The 6,884-nt window shown below is 40.5% G+C and overlaps 1 long non-coding RNA gene across 2 annotated transcripts; it reads right to left on the bottom strand.

The window, feature by feature from the left end:
• Positions 1-315: 315 nt before the first annotated feature.
• On the bottom strand, positions 316-6,477 carry LOC131512278 (uncharacterized). Of its 2 annotated transcripts, XR_009262065.1 has the most exons (4): positions 6,197-6,464; positions 4,709-4,887; positions 1,578-1,715; positions 316-624 (listed from the first exon to the last, which is right to left on the bottom strand). It is a non-coding gene; the product is annotated as an uncharacterized LOC131512278 (long non-coding RNA). The 2 variants fall into 2 exon arrangements; XR_009262064.1 differs by lacking the exons at positions 316-624; positions 1,578-1,715 and having other exon boundaries at positions 3,652-4,887; positions 6,197-6,477.
• Positions 6,478-6,884: the final 407 nt, after the last annotated feature.

Genomic DNA, 6,884 nt, shown 5'->3' with positions numbered 1-6,884 from the left:
CTCCTTGGCCTAAATTCTTAGGGTCTTCAAGGGGGTCTCCAATGAATGGCTTCACCAGCAAGCTTCCGAATAAATTAAGGAATAAATCAGAAAGTAACTATGGGGGCCTAATATCACCTTTATTAGTGGTACAGTCCAGGTGGAAGGATGTGGGTTTCGGTATGTTAACTCTGCAGATTGGATAGCACTGTACTTGAGAATTAGATCTCCCCAAACAGTGGCTGCAGTACTGGACCACACGTATAGCTTTTTTTTTTTTTTCTGAAGCCCTCAGTTACATAGTTTTAAATAATTCTCTATGGCATGTGAGTTGTCTCAGACCCTTTTGCAAACAGGTGAGGAATAATTGGGAAAAAAAAAAAAAGAGATAGGACTCTCAAAATCAGATAAACAGTAATAGAATGAAATGTGTCATGGGGAAATGAATAATGTAGAACATTAGTATTGGAATTCAGAGAAGGAGGTGGTCACTAAAAAATTAATGCCACTAACCTCAAGGAAGCTATCCTATTACATTTCCTCATCCATTCATTTCCCCAGTCCTCTGGCTGACTGTTCATACCTCCTATTCTGAATTCCATCACTGCCTTCTCCATCCTCCTTCTCAGTTGATGTCTTTGTTTCCTTCCCAGAGAAAATAGAAGCAATCAGAAGAGAACTTCCACAGGCAGCCATCAACACATATACCCACCTCCCTGCATCTGTGCTCATGTATCCTGTCTTCCCTCCTATTTCTGTGTGAACGAACTATTTGTCAAAACCCAACTCCTCCACTCGGCTCTGGATCCCATCCCCTTTCACCTACTCAGATCCGTTCTCCCAGCAACCCTTCCCTCTTTCTTCTGCCCCAACTTCCCTTTCTCTGTGGCTTCTTACCAATCAGTCTACAAACAAGCTGTAATATTTTCCATTAAAAAATATTTTAAAAAACCTTCTTCCTGTCTTAAAAAATCTTGATCCTGTCTCCCCTTCTAGCTCCCAACACTTTTCTTTCATTCATAGTAAAACTTCCATACTGATTATTCTCCTTGCTTCCCATTGCCTTCCTCTTATTCTCTCTTGAACCTATTCTAATCAGCCTTATATCCCCACCACTCTTCCAATACTGCCTGGTCAAGGTCACCAATGCTCTTCTATTGCTGAGTCCAATGGTCAATCATAGTTTTTATCCTACTTGACTCATCGATCATTCCCTCTTCCTTACAAAGCTTGCTTCACCCCGTTCCAGGATCTGACCCCTCTCTTAATTTCCTCCACCTCACTAGCCTCCTTCTTGGTTTCCACTGCTGGTTCTTTATTTCTCTCACCTCCAAATGTTGGAAGGCCTTGGGGCCCAATCTTTAAAGCTCTTCTTTTGTTTATGTACATCTACTCTTTTGATGATCTCAGCTGCATGACTTTAAATATCATCAACACACTGAAAACTCCTAATTTCACACCTTCAGCCTGGACAACTCCCATTTGTCTTGTCTACTTGAAATATACATTTGGATGTTTAACAGATATCTAAAACTTAGAATTTTCAAAACTGAGCTCTTTGATATCTGTCAGCCCCCACTCCCCCATACAGGCTTTACCTAAAGCTTGTCTCATTCTCAGTAAGTAGCAGTCCCATCCGGCCATTTACTCAGATTATAAACCTTAGTGTCATCTTTGACTCTTCTCTCTATCTCACTCTCCATATCAAATCCACCAGCAAATCTTAGTGGCTGTACCTGCAAATATATTCAGAATATAAGTATTTACCACTGGTTCCTCTGTGGTCACCTGGATCCAAGCTATAATTCCTCACCTAGGGTAAGCGCATCCTCACTGGACTCCTTCCTTCAGCCTTTGTTTTACTATGCCCTTACTGGCACAACAGCCAGAGCAACTCTTCTATTCAAAATCCTCCAGTGGTTTCCCATCTCCTTTAGAATAAAAATGAGATTATCTGCAATGCCTCAAGGCCCCATAACTTCCTCGTCTCCTTGGTGTTCTCAGAATATGTCAAGCAAACTCCCACCCCAGGGCCTTTGCACTTCCTATTCTGTCTACCGGAAACTCACTCCCCTCAGCTATCTGCATAGGTTGCTCTCTCTCTCTTCTTTTGCTGTTTCAATGTCACCTTGTGAGATCTTTCTCTGCCTATACCACATACAATAACAACAATTCCCTTCCCCTATTCTTCCTATTTCTTCAATATTGCATTTTTTCCATAGCACAATTACCATCTGAAATATTATATATTTCTTTGCTTATTTTCTCTGCTCCCTCACCAAATGTAAGCTCCTAGAAGGCAGGCATTTTGGATAGAAACATTGATGATCAATTGTCTGTTTAAATTTTTTTTTTTTTTCAACGTTTTTTATTTATTTTTGGGACAGAGAGAGACAGACCATGAACGGGGGAGGGGCAGAGAGAGAGGGAGACACAGAATCGGAAACAGGCTCCAGGCTCCGAGCCATCAGCCCAGAGCCTGACGCGGGGCTCGAACTCACGGCCCGCGAGATCGTGACCTGGCTGAAGTCGGACGCTTAACCGACTGCGCCACCCAGGCGCCCCTCAATTGTCTGTTTAAAAAGTGTCTAGCACGGCTTAACATAATGTTGTGTAAAAACTAAATTTCCATTGGGCACCTAACTTTTGCCTTGTTTACCCACCCCTGACTTTAGAACACATGATCCAATAAAATGTTTCCTAATTTGTGACTTAAATTTAAGAATGCTCACAAAGAGGGGCACCTGGGTGGCTCAGTTGGTTAAGCGTCCGACATCGGCTCAGGTCATGATCTCACGGTTGGTGAGTTCAAGCCCCACGTTGGGCTTTCTGCTGACAGCTCAGAGCCTGGAGCCTGCCACAGATTCTGTGTGTCCCTCTCTCTCTGCCCTTCCCCCATTCACACCCTGTGTCTCTCAAAAATGAATAAATATTAAAAAAATTTTAAGAATGCTTACAAAGAACTAAAAACCAAATTACATTTTGTGGTGTAACTAACAAATTCTCTTTATTTAAGACCATAACATTACATAAAAAGAAATACAAAATTCAAGAATATTTATTAGAATATATGGAAATTTGAAATCTGAAGTGTTGGAGAAAATCTAAGTTTTGCTATACTACTATTTTTTCTATTACCCAAGTAGTCCTTAAGACTATCTCATAATTTAGGCTCTGTGTCAGAAAATGGAACAAGCTTCATTAAGTAAAATTTAAATCATTCCAAGAACTGGCTGTATTCAGACTGGGTTTTTTTCTGCACTCCCCACTAGATGGCGCTGCTAAGAAGTTTTCTAAGAAATTTCAATTTAGGGGTTCTGTTTTAACTAAGCAATAGTATATAATTCATATGTTTAAGGATGGTTCTCTAATAACATTTGTTTTTATAACTTTAGACAAAGTATTCTGTGGGCTCCTAGGGCTTGTGTGTGGACGTGATGAGGGTCAGTTTCATAAATAATAGACAATCTGAGTAGGTGGAAATTGGAGATAGAATTTCAGCTGCAACAGCATTTGAAATTATTAAATTCTCAGCGGTCAGCATGTGCTTGGCTTCCAATAACCTTTCCCAGAAGTTTTAGCAGGACTCCTGAATCATAGATTTTGTTAAGTCTATAAGAGTGAGCATTATAATATCATGTCAATTTAAAAACATGGTTACTTATTCTTACATGGTTCATGAAAAGCCAGCTTTATTAACTGTTTAAAATAGGGCAAGAATTTTTAAAATAGAAATTGAACAGTTGGACCTATGTTTTTTTATATGAAGATATTTTGTCTATTAGGCAGAAGATTCAGGATTTTTTTCAGTGTATAATACACCAATGTAACAGTATGAGGTCCTGATAAAATACAGAAATTAGTCCCCTTGACCATTTCCTAAGAATCACTAATTTCAGTGGGAAAACGCAATGGGTATAGGGAGCCAGATTCTATAATTTGCTACAGATGTGAGGCTTTCATGGAAACTTAAGGATCAAAGACCTCCTTTATTTTATCCTCTGTGGAAATAAATTTTTGCTGTGAAATAGCCATTATGTTTTATTTTCTAGATTAAAATTAGAGCTTCTTTGCCGTTTACACATTGATTCTAGTTCCCATCTTTCAATCCTTTTTTTTTTTCCAGCTTTATTGAGGTAATAACTGACATATAACATCATATAAGCTTACAACACGATAATCTGATATATGCATATATTACAAATTATTGCCACAATAATGTTAGTTAACATCCATCGCTTCACCTAATTACCTTTGGTTCACGTGTGGTGAGAACATCTAAGATCCACTCTCTTAGCAACTTTCAAATATACAGTACAGTATTGTTAACTATAGTCACCTTGCGGTACATTAGATCCCCAGAAGCTATTCAGCTTATAACTGGAAGTTTGTAACCTTGATCACCTTTGCCCTCCAGCCCCTGACAACCACCAATCAATCTACTCTCTGTTTCTGTGCGTTTGGTTTTTTAAAAAAATTTCACATGTGTAAGTGAAATCATGCAGTATTCGTCTTTCTGTGTCTGACTTATTTCATTTAGCATAATGCCCTCAGGGTTTATCCATGTTTGTCTCGAATGTCAGGACTTAATCACTATTGTTCCTTTCTCCCAGTGTTACCAGAATTGGGATGGAGAAAAGGAAAGGCGTCATTTGCATAATCATTTGCCTAGTCATCTACATGTATTTGCATAAGTTATAAATCTATCTGGAGTAAATGAGAGGCAGACCCAATGAGAGAGAGGAGCCTGGAGTGGGGGTTGGGACTTAGCAAGGGTCTTCAGGGATTTTCCTTCAGTAGGAAGGGAATCTGGATGATAGCATCTGGGAAGTGAAGAAAGCCAGACCAGCTGACCTCTTGGCTTGAGGGCGTTGAGGCTTCAGGAGGATACAGACTGTGAAATTGTCCCTGGAAAGAGCAAAAGAGGAAAGAAAAGTCAACAGCATCAGCAAAACTCAATGTACTTCTTTCTCTTTTTCTCTAAAGCTGATGTTGCCACTTCCCGGTGCCTCAGCCTGGAGATGAGGCAAGAGGGATCTCAGGGCAGGGGATCAGCAGCTGTTCTGCCAGGCTGCTGGCAGGGGAGGGGCCCCCGGCACACAGACCCCTTTCTTCTTCCAGGAGGGAGTGGGAAGCTGCAGTAAGTGAAGCCTTGTTATTTGGTCTCTCCACCCCCAGTTTTCAGAGGGAAGCTCTCTGTAGCAGTCTGTTTCCCATTCCTGGGCAGGAGAACAACACAAAGAGAAATAATTCCAGCCTATCAGTGCCTCTTTTAACTCTTGTGTAGTTAGGCAGTTTGGCAGTGCTAGCCCAGATCCCAAAGCTAGAATCTGGCTTAAGCAGGAGGAGGCACCTTGGGGGGGGGGGGGCGGGGGGGGGAGCGTGTCTTGATCTGCTGCCCCAGATTCATTTGTTTCTCTGCTTCTACAATAGTTAGTTGAATTGTTAGAGCTGTAATTGCCAAACTTTTAAGATCACACCTTTTTTGGTTGAGAGAGACAGAATGTATCCTTAATATATGCATAATAATCATTGTTTTAATTACAGAAAAAAAAAACTTCCACAGCACTTACTCTATTGCAGGACACTATTCTTAATATCCTGCATGCGTTAACTCAGTTTTCACAACTCTATGCAGTAGGTATTATTATCTCCATTTTATAGGTGAGGACACTGAAGCACAGAAAATATTCTTTTCCAAGGACATACAAACGCACACCCAACATTTTAACCCAGACAGTTTGACCCCAGAGTCTGTGCTCTTAACTTTTATGTCATGCAATATGCACTTATTTATAATTACAAACGTGTATATACCTTATGAAACATAAACATACATGGATATTTTTAAAGGTAAGGGTAAGAATAAACATAGATAGAATTTCTGATATAGTCTTCCTTTACCCTAACAGACTGTTTTGTGATGTCTCATTTTAGAGACCACTATTTGAGAAGAGTCCCTCCAAACCTTTCCAGCACCAGGATCCCTTTTAAAATAAAAAAGTTCTGCAAGTGCTCATGTAAGAGTTGTACTTTTCATATCTCTTGATTGAGAAAGGAGACTGCGATTTAGGCTATTAAGTAACACTTGTGCTTTTAAATGATTTCTAACTACAACAGCATCTATATAATGTAGAAAACATTCCATATATATATGCAAGCCACCTTAATTTTTCAACCTGCATACAATACTTGGTATGCTTATAGATTTGCCTACCTCTTATGATGATCCCAGGCCCCAGGGCATACACCACCTCTGTAGATATTGAGATCTGCTGGTGTGACGGAGTCTGGGTCCAGAAACCAGCCAGAACTAGATCAAATTCGAGTTCCACATATGTGACTTCCACATATGTGACTTCCACATAAGGAACAAACACTTTTGAACCAGGGGTTCCTCCTTTGTAAGATTAGGATAACCCATCCTTGCTTGTTTGTTGTAAAGAGAGCCATAAATGAAAAGTCTCTGGTACAGACTGACACAGTAAATCATAGCTACTAGTCTCAGAAGCAGGTCTGCTCTGAACCTGCTGAAGCTTAAAATTCAGGTTGCGGCACTTGCGCTGACCCTTCCCCAAACTTTGGGAGGGCCCTAGCAATTTTGTGACTTGTAAATTTGTATTCTTTTTCTTAAAAAGGTCCCTAAAATTATATATATTTCAGGCTCACATTGGACCCTCCTCATTACTACCATACAACCCTTCTGCTCCAGAGGGAAGGCCCCAAGGGATGACGTACCGTAATGCCAAATGAAGGGCCGCATCCCCCTCATTAGGAGTAAAGGCAAACCTGTGAATGAGTGAGGCAGCATTCAAAGCCAGCTCCAGGAGACAGGGCTTAAACAGCTAGCCTTCAAGAACATGTGAAAGTGATAACTATAAGCATTCAGCCTCACGGCGGGGGGG

Source organism: Neofelis nebulosa, chromosome 5 (genome assembly GCF_028018385.1).
Source record: "Neofelis nebulosa isolate mNeoNeb1 chromosome 5, mNeoNeb1.pri, whole genome shotgun sequence".
Classification (NCBI taxonomy): Eukaryota; Metazoa; Chordata; class Mammalia; order Carnivora; family Felidae; genus Neofelis; species Neofelis nebulosa.
The sequence above is the reverse complement of the archived record's forward strand: the minus strand, read 5'-3'. Positions and strand labels throughout refer to the sequence as shown.